This window comes from Natrix helvetica (assembly GCF_964273705.1).
Source record: "Natrix helvetica genome assembly, chromosome: 6".
NCBI lineage: Eukaryota > Metazoa > Chordata > Lepidosauria > Squamata > Natricidae > Natrix > Natrix helvetica.
In genome coordinates this window covers 64,576,830-64,590,523 of record NC_138553.1, presented here as the reverse complement: position 1 = coordinate 64,590,523, position 13,694 = coordinate 64,576,830, and the positions used below count along the sequence as shown (strand labels likewise).

The window sequence follows — 13,694 nt, the reverse complement described above, 5'->3', positions numbered from 1 at the left end:
AAAGATGAATATTAAAAGGGGAAATGATAGAAAACACAAGAAAAAAAGCACAAGGGATGGGGGGACAGGATAATGAAAGAAAATGAAAGATGTGATAAACACAGAAATGCAGAGCAGAAAGATTGTGAAATAAGACAGAAAAAAGATGATCTACATGGCTTGTGGGTTAAACATCTGAGAAGCCTATACTGCAGACTAACAGCATACTTGAATGACCTTTTGCAAACAACAATGAATAGTTGATGGCATTTGGTAGAACCCTTGTAGTACAAAAAACCAAGGGAGAGGAACGGACACCTGGAAATTATAGGTTGATAACTTGCCTGACTATAACATTCAGACTGTTTACTAGAATCACAGCAAATCTACAGTCTGCTTTTTCAAACAACAATACAATTTTCTTAGTGGAACAAAAAGAGATTTGCAAAGATTTGTGTGGCATGGAAAGCTAGCTACTGATTCACAAAATTATCCTTAAAAAGAAAAAAAAACAACCTTTTTATAGCCTTAATAGCCTACAAAAAGGTGTTTGACTCAGTTTATATATGCCTCTAGCTCCTAGACTTTGAAAATGTCTGGAAAGTTTTATAATAAATTGAAATATTAGAAGATTCCTGGAAATATTAACAGCTTTATAGAAAACAAACATCATGGTAAAGGAGAGACACTTAATAAAAGTAAATCTCAAAGAAACTCATTATATGGGCAATAATTGTGGATTCCAAGGCACAAAAGCAAAGTTTCAAAATGAACCGTTTCTTTATATGGATTACCTAAAACTACACAGGAAATCAAAAGCTGGCAGTGAATCTCTGTTGGACATTCTCCATATATTTAGTGAAGACATAGGAATAAAATTCAGACTGGATAAATGGGCTAGTTTGGCATTTAAAAGAGCCATGATTATAAACTAAGATGACCTACCCCTAACAAATGAAAATGTGAGACACCTGGCACCTGAAGTATGATACAAATGCTTAGAATTAATGGAAGTTTCTGATTATTGATCAATCAAGTTATAATGGCTACTAGATAAATGTATATGAAGCAGTCCTAAAAATTAAAATCTAAACTAAATGTTGGAAATATTGTTAAATCAATAAATACTTAGGCTGTCCCTGTAATTAGATCTTCTACAAGAGGACTGACTGGATCCAGGCTGAATTGGAAAACTTGATTAGAAAGCAAGGAAATGAATGACCATACATCACATCTTTCACATATTTTATATAGAGGACAATTGAAACTAAAACTCATCTAATCATTCTAAATGTATGCAAGCTGTACCGTGTTTCCGCGAAAATACGGCAGGGTCTTATTTTCTTTTTACCTACAAAATATGGGGGGAGGGTTTATTGTTTTGGGGTTGCCGGGCGGCTGCTCTCTTGCGAGTGGGCTCCCCAAGAACGGGGCACAGCCTCATGAGGAATGGCAGTGTTGCGCTGTTGCAGCACCGCAACACAACAGCCATGAAGTGACCATGCTCACAAGCAGCCACCCGACAAGCCCCCTTTGCAGCTGGGCACAGCACCATTCACTGACCTAGGGATATCGCCAAACTGCGTGAGTTCCTGTTCGGCAGTGGCTGCTCTGGGTGCACGCTCTATGGTTGTGGGCCAGCTGCCTGCAGAGCGTACAACCATAGAGCATGCACCCAGCATGGCCACTGCCAAAAGACTCGGGTTGGAAGCCGCGGAAAAAGCCAGGCTGGGATGGCGGCGGTGGCAGCGGAAGTGCCCTGGCTCTGTAATGAGAGCTGGGCCATGCATTATGAGGCTGGGAGGTGGGTGAGCAAGAGCGGAACAGGTGCTCATGTAACCCCCCTCTCCAGCCGTGCAGAGCGCCATTCACTGGCATTTGGAAGGCGCCAAGTTGCGGGAGCCGGGCAGTGGCAAACAGGTGCTCACGCAGATTGGCGATACCCCTAGATCAGTGAATGGTACTGTGTCCGGCTGCAAAGGGGGTTTGCTGGGTGGCTGCTCATGAGCGTGGTCGCTTCATGGCTATTGTGTTGCACTACTGTGACAGCGCAACACAGCCATTCGTCCATGAGGCTGTGCCCAGCTCTTTGGGAGCCCGCTCGCAAAAGAACAGCTGCCCGGCAACCCGCTCTTCAGCTGGGCACAGCACTGCTCACCAAACTAGCGGTATCCCATAGGTGCCAAGCAACACGATCACTTTTGCCTTCCCCCTGGTTCCCGTGGCTTGGCACCTTCGGGATACTGCTAGATTGGTGAGCGGCGCTCTGTCTGGCCGGAGATGGGGGGTTGTCTAGGGAGCTTATATGTGGGGGGGGGGGGCTTATATTTTTGCCCACCAGAAAAATGTGGCATGGCTGTATTATGAGGACATGTCGTATTTTCGGGGAAGCCCAGTAGTTATGGGAGTTTATATTAAAAAAGGCTCCTGAAGAAAGCAAAAACTAATCAGAATTCAACAAAGACATAATTAAAATTCAAGGATTGCTGGAAAAGCAAACCAATCCACTTTATGCTTGATAGTGAAGGAAAGGTAGATCAAAATCTGGCAAGGTTGGGACTGAAACTTGGAACATTTAAAAAAGAAATGGAGATAACAACAATGGCAGCTCAAAAACAAGCTCTGAAAACTAATACTATTATAGTTAAAATTCAACATATTTCTAAACATGCTAAGTATCAATTTTTGATGATTATTAAATTATCTCATTCATGGCCACAGTAAAATTGTCAAAATAAGCATAAACCAATCTTTGCTTTTTTTTAATCCCACCTTTATTTTTATAAATAATTCAGGTCACAGAACATATCTAATACTTTTTTCCTTTTGTTTTTCCCACAATAACCCTGTGAAGTAAGTTGGGCTGAGATAGATTTATTGACCCAAAGTTACCCACCTGGCATTCATACATAAGGCAGGACTATAAACAATACCATGAGAAGGTTTCAAAAACCACCCATTTTAATTTATATTAAAAAAAATGGTTTTCTCTTTGCAAGGCAGTAGAATTATGTGCTTAAATTTGGTAGAATAATATCATCAAAATTTATTCCGAAAAAATAGGAAATCTCTTTCATTTTATCTGGATGTTATTGTTGGTAATAGGGACACAGGCTAAGATGCTGAGCTTGTCGATCAGAAAGGTCGGCAGGTTGGCGGTTCGAATCCCTAGCACCACGTAACGGAGTGAGCTCCCATTACTTGTCCCAGCTTCTGCCAACCTAGCAATTCGAAAGCAGGTAAAAAATGCAAGTAGAAAAATAGGAACCACTTTTAGTGGGAAGGTAACCGTGTTCCGTGCTCCTTCAGCATTTAGTCATGCTAGCCACATGACCACGGAGACATCTTCGGTCAGCGCTGGCTCTTTGGCTTTGAAACGGAGATGAGGACTGCCCCCTAGAGTCAGGAACTACTAGCACATATGTGTGAGGGGAACCTTTATCTTTTACATATTGTTGGTAAGGAGGTGTTGTGGTCCAGGTACCCCAGAGGAAAACAGAAAAAGTATAACCATACAGTGTAAGGACTGTAACAGCCACTATATAGGACAAACAGGCAGAAGACTAGCAGATCATATCCATAAATACCAACTAGCAGTCAGAATACATGATGAAAATTCTTTAACACATAGACAGACAACCACATTTAACCAAATGCAGCCTAGCACTCAAGACAAATCAGCTATCAACAGACATATATAAATAAACATCATCTACATACCATTCAAAAGAGAGAATTAAAAATCTAAAAGACCACAACACCTCCTTGCCAGCAACCAATGCCCAGATGAACAGAGATTAACACCAAGATTAATACCCCCTATCAAGGGACCACCAACTCAAACAATTAAATAGTTAACGATGACTTAATTAACTACCCGGAACATTCCCACCAACACTGACAGAGCAAACTACCATATATAAACAGACAGCAAATCTCACCCTTTTCTAGCACTGATTATGTTACCTAGTTGGGTAATGAAACATCTGCAAGAAAACAATCAAGCTCAAAGAGCAGCACGGGCTCCACCTTAAGCGATTTATTGACTTGTTGAAATATATTAATTTATTTAATTAATTGTTTGCTTGTTTATTGTATTTATTGGCCACCCGTCTTACCACAGGGTAATTTTTTCAGGATTAAAGACTCTATCTGAGTGAACATTATGAGCAAGTATGTTGAAACAATACAATACAATACAATAGTAGAGTTGGAAGGGACCTTGGAGGTCTTCTAGTCCAACTCCCTGCCTAGGCAGGAAACCTTATACCATTTCAGACAAATGGCTCTCCAACATCTTCTTAAAGACTTCCAGTGTTGGGGCATTCACAACTTCTGGAGGCAAGCTGTTCCACTGATTAATTGTTCTAACTGTCAGGAAATTTCTCATCTCCTATGCTGAAGGTGGTGAATTTACCAAACAAATCTGTAACATTTCACTGTGAGAACATGTAGTAAATAGTTTGTGGGCAAAATCAAGCACGTTTGAAGAGCAAAGTCTGGTTTGGTAGGGGTGAAATAATAATGCTACTTCCATGTTTCCCTGAAAATAAGACCTATCCCGAAAAGAAGCCCCAGCATGATTTTATTTATGTGCCTAATATAAGCCCTACCCACAAAATAAGCCCTACTTGAGAACCCGTGCAGCTGGCCACCTGTCTATTCTTTCTGATTGCTTGCAGTGCCGCCAACATGAGGTGAGGTGAGGCAGGTGTCGGGATGCGAATGGCCTGGTTGAGGGGGCCCTGAGGTAAACCAGTGCGGAACATGCATGGCAGTTGCACTGCACGGTAGAGGGACTGCCATGCCATGCAGCCTCCTGCCCTGTTGTAGCTGTGAGCAAGGAGAAGAAGTGGACCTCGCATACATGGAAAAAATAAGGCATCCCCCAAAATATGCTTTGGTGCTTATTTTGGAGCTCCCCAAAATATAAGAGTGGGTCTTATTTGGGGGAAACACAGTATTGTTGAGGCAATAGTCATAAAATGGTTGGATGTCAAACATAGATGGTGTTAATTGGTAGAAGAAATATTTAAGAGTTTTTTTAAAATGCATCGTTCTGTAAACAATTCTGGAACAGGATGTGTTAATCTACTTTGTTGGCAGAGAATTCTCTATATACAAGCCATATAATTATATAATTATTCTACTGCATCAAACAAACTCCAGGCATCATTATTATATATACGTAGGTACTTTCATTTGCATAGAAAAGTGGTTCCTTTCTGTACTTACTTATAGTTTTCCCTAAGGCATGTCACCCTTTCCATGATGTCAGAATATTTTTTCCTTTGATTTTTAAAAAATATTTTTTTTTTATTATTATTATTATTATTATTATTATTATTATTATTATTATTAGCGTTTATATACCGCCCCCTCTCCCGAAAGGGACTCGGGGCGGTGTACAGTCCGTATTAAAATACAACAGATTAAAACATAGAAATAACTATATAAATACATGTATAAGAGGAGGATAAAATATGCTCAAACTGTACAGCTAATAAATAAATCAATACAAAAGTTTAAAATATCAGGTTAAATTTAAAACACTATCCCTCTAAAAACCAGTAAGAATGTGTATGCCAGGAGGTAGACGTTAAAATTATGCCAAACCAGCCAGTCGGAACAGGTGTGTCTTCAGTTTCTGTCGGAAGGAGCGGAGGTCAGTAATGGTTCTAATATCGGGGGGGGGAGGTCATTCCAGAGGGTTGGGCCCATCACAGAGAAGGCCCTACCCCTCGGTGTCGCCCGTTGGCATTGCCTCGTGGACGGCACCAGGAGAAGGCCCTCCCTGTGAGAGCGGATTGGCCGCAGGGATGTATGTGGGAGGATGCGATCCCGCAGGTAACTAGGCCCTATGCCATGGAGCGCTTTAAAGATGGTGATCAGAACCTTGAAACGCACCCGAAAGACCACAGGCAGCCAGTGCAGCTCGCGCAGGAGAGGTGTTACGTGGGAGTACCTAGTACTCCCCATGACTACCCGCGCGGCTGCGTTCTGGACTAGCTGCAGTCTTCGGGCGCGTCCCAAGGGAAGCCCCATGTAGAGGGCATTGCAGTAGTCCAGGCGAGACGTCACCAGCGCATGAGTGACCGTGCGCAGGGCACTCTGGTCCAGTAGGGGGCGCAATTGGCGCACCAGGCGGACCTGGTGGAACGCCCCCCTTGCCACGGCTGCCACATGGTCCTCCATTGACAGCCGGGCATCGAGGAGGACGCCCAAATTGCGCGCCCGCTCCACGGGGGACAGTTGTTCGCCCCCTATGGCCAGCGATGGAGTCAGCTGGCTGAACCGAGGTGCCGGTACCCACAGCCACTCGGTCTTGGAGGGGTTGAGTTTGAGTCTGTTGTCCCCCATCCAGACCCCGACGGCTTCCAAACACCAGGACATCACTTCGACAGCCTCGTTGGGGTGGCTTGGGGTTGAGATGTACAACTGAGTATCATCAGCGTACAGATGGTACTCAACCCCAAAACCACGGATGATCTCACCCAGCGGCTTCACATATGCGTTGAACAAAAGGGGCGAGAGGACCGACCCCTGCGGCACCCCACAAGAGAGTGGCCTCGGGGTCGACCTCTATTCTTTTTTCTTGAAAAAGAAGCAAGCAAAAGGAGAATAAAAACAAGTGGTACATAAAAATAATATTTAAATGTGGACAGAGGAATTACCAGAATTGTCCAGTTGGTGATCAGTACCGGGTTTCCCCAAAAATAAGACAGGATCTTATTTTCTTTTGACCCCCGAAATAAGCACTTGGCCTTATTTTTGGGAGGTCTTATTATTTTTGAGGTGCAGGAGGCGGTGAGCGTGGTCACCATATGGCTGCTGTTGTGTTGCAATATTTTTGGGGAGGGCTTATTTTTGGGGGAGGGCTTATTTTAGTGCATGTGCTCAAAAGCCCAATTGTGCTTATTATCTGGGGAGGTCTTATTTTCAGGGAAACAGGGTATATTGTTGATTAGAAATTAGTCACAAAAGAATTCTACTATATTTATTTTAAGAAATAATTGCTAAAAAGGTTAATGCTTAACATTTCCCCACCATATGCTGTGTTTTTATATTCTATGATCACAAATTATAATCTTATAACAAAGAATCCACTCTGTGTCTCGGAGAAAGAAGACATAATGAAAAGGAATCCATTCATTTTCCTTTACATTTTGACAGCCCAAATAAATACTGTTGAATCCAAATTAGGTTGAGAGAGTTGTTATGAAATAAATTGTTGAGTTCATTCACTGAGATAGCTACTAAAACAACTCAATTGGAAAGTGTTAGATACTTGTTCTAACTACAGTGGTTTTCACCAAGGTCCTTTGTTCTGGCGGGAACAGAGGTTTAATCCTATTGGTTGAAGGGTCTGACAGCTCCCTATAAAAGGGCTGCTGTCAGACTCAACCTTCGCTGGATTGTTCTCACTTGTTGTACTTAAAAAAAGAGCTGTTGTTATTACCGTTAAGCCTGTGTCTGCCTATCCATTACCCAATCTAACAGAAAGTAAGGAGAAAAACCTGGACATCTTTATCTAAGGCCTCAAAAGATATATGGAATGTCCTTTCATTGTCAAATTATTTTGCCAATAACTTAAATTGATAGAGGCAGTGTATTAGATTTTTCATATCTTCAGTGTAACAGGAATCTAATTTTAGTAACCAGCCCATAATCTTATGAGCCATGGGTTTATTTAATGCAAATGTTTATCTGTTATTTCTAGTAACAAAAAAAAATGTGATGATTTCTGCAAACTACTTTGAAGTTAACCCTTTTTCAGACCATTGGGCAAGACTGCTTTATAGTACATCAGAATTCTGAGCCATCTGTTTGGGATGCCTTCAGAAAGATCCCCAAGAGGATATGTTTCATCTCATATCCCTGAATGGAAGAAGGAAAGGAAAGGAAAGGAAATGTCCAGGTTTCCAAAACCTACTATGAGTCACACTCATAACAACAAACCAAACTTTCTCTTTAAGTCAGAATCCAGAATCCTGAATGAAATTGTAGGAAAGTTCCACTGTAGTAACACAATGATCTCTGGCCCAAAGGCCATAATAAGGTCTTGATTTGAAAGCCTGAAGCAACTCATGCATTCATTAGAAGACAACAAAACAAAGAACCCACTTAACCTTTGTGGGTGAGTGCCAGGAAAAGAATGATGAGCCAACGGAAGAATTGGACAATCCTTAAAATGAAGAGTCATGATACCTGATTGGCCCTTCTTGCATCCAACTGCATTGAGATAGCAGTACATCTGTGCAGCCCTTTCCAACAATGCCTATTTCTACAAGTTCCATTAGCAATTTATCTTACCGGGATATTATTAGCTGGATAGAAATCTCATAGTTGAGAAGCTATTGCCAAGAAAATTGTATTATATGTGATCACATGGCTAAAATCTACAGAATGAGCCAAATACATTGATTGGGAGCCCTAAATTGCCAAATTCAGACAGATCCTCAAGAGGATAAGCTTTTAATCTCATCTCTGAAAGAAGCTGATTCTATAAAGGATTCATGAGCCTTCAGAGACTGCTGATCTATTAAAATGTGCCTCCAAACAAAAAGATCTTCAGAAAAATAAAATACAGCTTCATGTGAAGATTCAGTGATGCCCAAGTGGGTAGTTATTTATATTATGCAATATTGGGATTTGTCCTTAATAGTTAACCTGATTAAGCTATTAATTTTATCAACCTTTGATCTCTCTGGGACATTATAAAGTACTGCAGTGCAAGCAAATAGTTACCCAGGTTGAAATAGAAATGAATAGGATTAATTAACTCCCCCCCCCCCCCGTCTGATTTGTATGCACTGCTGTACTTTTTCTGCCCCATGTATGGAGTTCGTCAATATGAGAGGAAATTACATCAGCTGACATGGTCGGCAAAGAGTCAGTGAAGTTGCACATTTACAGCACAATTAAAACAATCTAGATTAACTGGTGGGATGATCCAAAGTTTGATGTCTGCAACAAAGCTGATTCTGCAAGGTACAATTGCCAGGTGAAGTGCATCTGACTCATAAGAGGAAAATAGTCTGAAAAGCTAAGGACACCATGGGAATAAACTGACATTGAATTGTACACACTGCTGAATTAACTTGAATCAAAGCCAGAAGTAAATAAGCTTTAAATGAATGGACCAATAATGAATTATTTCGTATTTTTAAAAAATCTGGGAATCTTACCTAGAATACAGTATACATTCTCTTAGCCTCCCAAATAGAAGTATCTTTTTGAGGTATGGATGGGTAATAATTTGCAACCAGGGCAAGAGCATCCCCATGAGGCCTCAAAAAAGTTAAAAAAACAAATGGGATGTGAGCCCAATTTTCATAGCTCCAAGCCTTACCTCGCAGAACATTACTGTTCTGATACTACTGTATTTCAACATAGATTAGAGATTACCAATTGAACTTGAATAATTCTAGATGGTACCAGTTAAAGGAAAATTACATATGTTGAAAATTATCATTATATTGAACAACTAGATGGTTTTATTGGCCTGGTAGAAAAAATGAACACCATACTATCGGTATTTCAGAACTTAGCTGATAAAGAGTTCCACTCAAGAAATGCTGACAACTTACGCTAAATTGCATAATCTGAACGATTTTTCAGTAGCACAGATATGATGCACAATAATGCCAGAGAGTTACCAATCACTTGTACCCAAAAGATACCAAGCATTTGTACCCAAAAAGGGGCAAGATTTCACTTATAGAAGAAACCATAGGCCTGTATCATTATTGATTAGTGACCATTGAGTTGTTCTCCTTCATGAATGAAGGCAAATATACATGTCCCAGGATATTGATGCAAAATCAAATTTCTGAATCAATTTAGTTGATAGACTGCATATAAATTTGCAAGAATTTATTCATGAGAATGAGCATTGGTTTTTACTTCAAAGATAAAGGACAATGTTAAAAATATTTTTGAATATTTGGAAAAACATAAGGAAAAACAAGTTACATTGATTTTGATCTTCTTAGATGCAGAGAAGGGCTTTGGTAATTTGAATTGAGCTTCTTTGTTTATTTGAAAGATACAAATTTTGGAGAGGGCTATGGCTAATACTTGATTTATGATCACAGTTGAAGCCAAATTTTCTGTTGTTAAGTGAAACAGTTGTTAAGTAGTTTTGGCCCATTATACGAACGTTCTTACCACAGTTGTTGAGAGAAGCAACACAATTGTTAAGTTAGTAACACAGTTGTTAAGTGAATCTGGCTTCCCTGTTTACTTTGCTTGTCAGAAGGCCACAAAGGGTAATCACATGACCTTGGGACATAGGCAATTGTCATAAACATGAGTCAGTTGACAAGCATCTGAATTTCGATTAGGTGAACATGAGGATGCTGCAATGGTTGTAAGAGTGAAAAATGGTCGTAAGTCACTTTTTTCAGTGCCATTGTAACTTCAAACCGTCACAAAATGAACTGTTGTCAGTTGAGGACTACCCATATATAAAATGGGTGAGATCAATTTACACTTCACAGAAAACACAAATAATTGTTAATGGAGATTTAACAAAACCATATAATACAAGAAGGAAAAAAACAGGGATGTCTGCACTATTCTCTCATTTATTTTGGTTCTTGAAGTACTAGAGATATAAGTCAAGATGAGAGGATTGTGAGTGTAAAAAGTAAAAGAAGAATCTTATTAGTTGAGGGCTTTTGCAGATGGCTTGTTATTGGATCTAGAAATTGGATCTATAAAGTGAATTAAAATATTAATGAGCCAATTAAAAGAATTTGGTGCATTAGCAGGTATCAGGATGAGGAATTGAGAAAAAATGTGAAAATAACAGATCAAATAGAATTGATGAATACAATTGGTTTTAAAATTGAAAACAGTGAAATATCCGGATATCACTGTAATACATATGAATTGTACTGCATGTTATTTCAGAATAATTTAATTAATCAAATGTATATGCTGCCAATGTCTCCAACAGGTCAACTCTGGAGGGGCTCAATAACTATATTGAGACATGGAATGAAATATAAAAAGATGTATTAAGTTGGGGGGAAATTATAATTGTCATTGCTGAGGAGAATTTTTGTGGTAAAAATGAATATCTTGCCTAGAATTTTAGTTTCAGACAATACGATGTATAAACTTTTATTGAAATTTGAAACAAAAGAACAAGGGGGCTAATTTTTTTGTTATAATATATATAGGAAACAGAAAATATACGGATGAAATATTAAAATTCACATTATATTATTATCTTAAAGAGAATCATTATGCATGTCATCAAAGAAATTGACTAGCATGAATAAAGGCACTTCAAATTTCTGTTTCAAATGTGAAAAACAAGCAGGGACATTTTATCCTGCCCCATACATCCCTTCGGCTGATCCGCTCTCACAGAGAGGGACTCCTCCGGGTGCCGTCCACTAGGCAGTGCCAGCGGGCGACGCCCAGGAGTAGGGCCTTCTCTGTGATGGGCCCGACCCTCTGGAATGACCTCCCCCCTGATATCAGAACCACCACCGATCTCCGCTCCTTCCGTAAGAAGCTTAAAACCCACCTGTTCAATTTAGCCGGCCTGGCCTGATCCCAGTTTAGTCCCTCAAGTCTGCATTTTTAAATTTTTAGGGGTTAGTTTTTAGGTTGATTTTTAACTTTTATTATCCTGTACAGCTGTTAGGTTTAATTCGATTTTAAGGGTATTTAAGGGTATTTATTTTTTGTATCTGGTTTTTAATGAGATGCCTGTACACCGCCCCGAGTCCCTTCGGGGAGAGGGGGCGGTCTATAAATCTTGAAAATAAAATAAAAAAAATTAAAAAATCATGTGTGTTTCATGTGTAAACAAAGCTATAAAATTTTGGATTCAAATACTTATGTTGATTTAGGGATTTCAAAGATTAATATAAAATTGAGGTTTTGTTTTGGAATTCAATGGCAAAGTTGGAAAAGAATGATGGAACTTTGTACATGATAACTACAGCAAAATTATTATATACGCAAAAAGAAGGAAAGATTTGGCATTAAGAGTTTGTAAATATTTTGATGAGTAGACAGGATAGATTATAGAAAGAGGACAATTATTTTATAACCATAAAATAACATTTATAATTATACTTATAGCGATCATGTTTTTGTAATCCTGGAAATTAGTACTCGTAAAAGTTAAACCGTCTGCTACCACATCCGATCTATCCTAGCACAATAGTGCTTGCTTTCTATTTGCTACTGAGATTTAATTTGAATTTAATAGCCCTATCAAATCTCTTGTTCTGTAACTAAAACCTTGATCATTTACAAGTAGAACTATGGAAATATTTCAAAGCAAGCCACATTCTTCAGGCAAAAAAACAGATTTTTAACAAGAGATTGAACATGCATTTATCTGAAATGGTATAGGGTCTTTTGCTTGAGCAAGGGATTGGACTAGAAGACCTTCAGGTCCCTTCCAACTCTGTCATTCTTTTCTTTTTTGCTTTGTTTCGCTTTGTTTTGTTCTGTTCACATAAACATTTCAGGGAGCCAGAAGATGATTTGCCTATTACAATATTTTGTGTTCCTATTTTTTAACAAATTACTTTGACATATTTTCTGCATGTATTGTTTTTTTAAAAAATCTTTTTATTGCAATGATTTTCTTTAAAGCTTTTGAAAAATATTTTCCTGCAAATTGTTCTGGATTCTCCTGGAAGAAAAGTTTAGAAATAAAACAAATATATAAATTTCCTGTAGGACAGGGTGGGTTTTTTTTTTTTTTTTTTTTTGCTATTTTGTAAAGGATAGGACCACTAGATCTGGCATATAAAAATTCAGATAAGTACATAATTGTAACAGCGATACAGAAAACGTAACCTGCATTTAAAATTCATCTGGATTTTTAAAAACTTAAAATTGTAAAATAAGTGTATCAAGCCTCAATTAGGTTTCATTTTACTACACATTTACCATCAAGCACCCCCAGCCCACCCTCAAGAAAAAATGTAAAGACCAAAATTCTGGCTCAATTACTATAGTGATTTCATGATGTCACTTTGTCATGGTTAACCCCTCAAAAAATCCTGCTATATTTTTAAAGTGCAGCTGTCAACTACCAAAAAAACGGCATTCCTCCCCACTTTATTGCTTTGATGAATCAGGCAATTGAGATTTACTAAGTACAAATGTGGTTCAGTGAACAATCACTTAGATCCTATAAATCATCATAATTTGTTTCTGTACAGCTGAATATATGCTTCAAAGGTCTGGGGAGACTAACATCTCTACATTTGCTCTACATAATTCACAAGTGACATCTGGCCTACTGGCCTTGCAAAGCATTTAGAAAGTTGGCTTTAGGTAATTTGGCCACACTCTTCTTCTAAACCCTTTCCCCCCCCCCTTACAAATTCCATAGGTTGCTATGGAATCAGGGGTTCTGGCTTCTGTTACTGTTGGTTTGCTCAGGGACATGTTTTGGGCATGCACATGCTTGATGCGCACTACATGCACAAGCGGAGTAGTAAAAAATGCTTCTGCGCATGCACAGAAGCAAAAAACAAGGTGGTGGCATCTATGGTGCTGCCGATAGAACCAGTTCGGGGGTGTGGCCAGCCAAGTTACTACCTACTCAGCTGAACCGGTCCGGACCGGTAGGAACTCACATCTCATCCAAAAACCATATACTCAGGGGTGGGATTCTACTGGTTCGGACCAGTTCAGGCGAACCAGTAGTTCCGATGATCAGCTGGGAAGCA

General features: G+C 39.4%; 1 protein-coding gene across 3 annotated transcripts in view; it reads left to right on the top strand.

The window, feature by feature from the left end:
* Positions 1-13,694, top strand: part of SLC13A1 (solute carrier family 13 member 1) — a 95,267-nt gene that overhangs the window by 27,172 nt on the left and 54,401 nt on the right. The gene's annotated exons all lie outside the window — the stretch shown is intronic.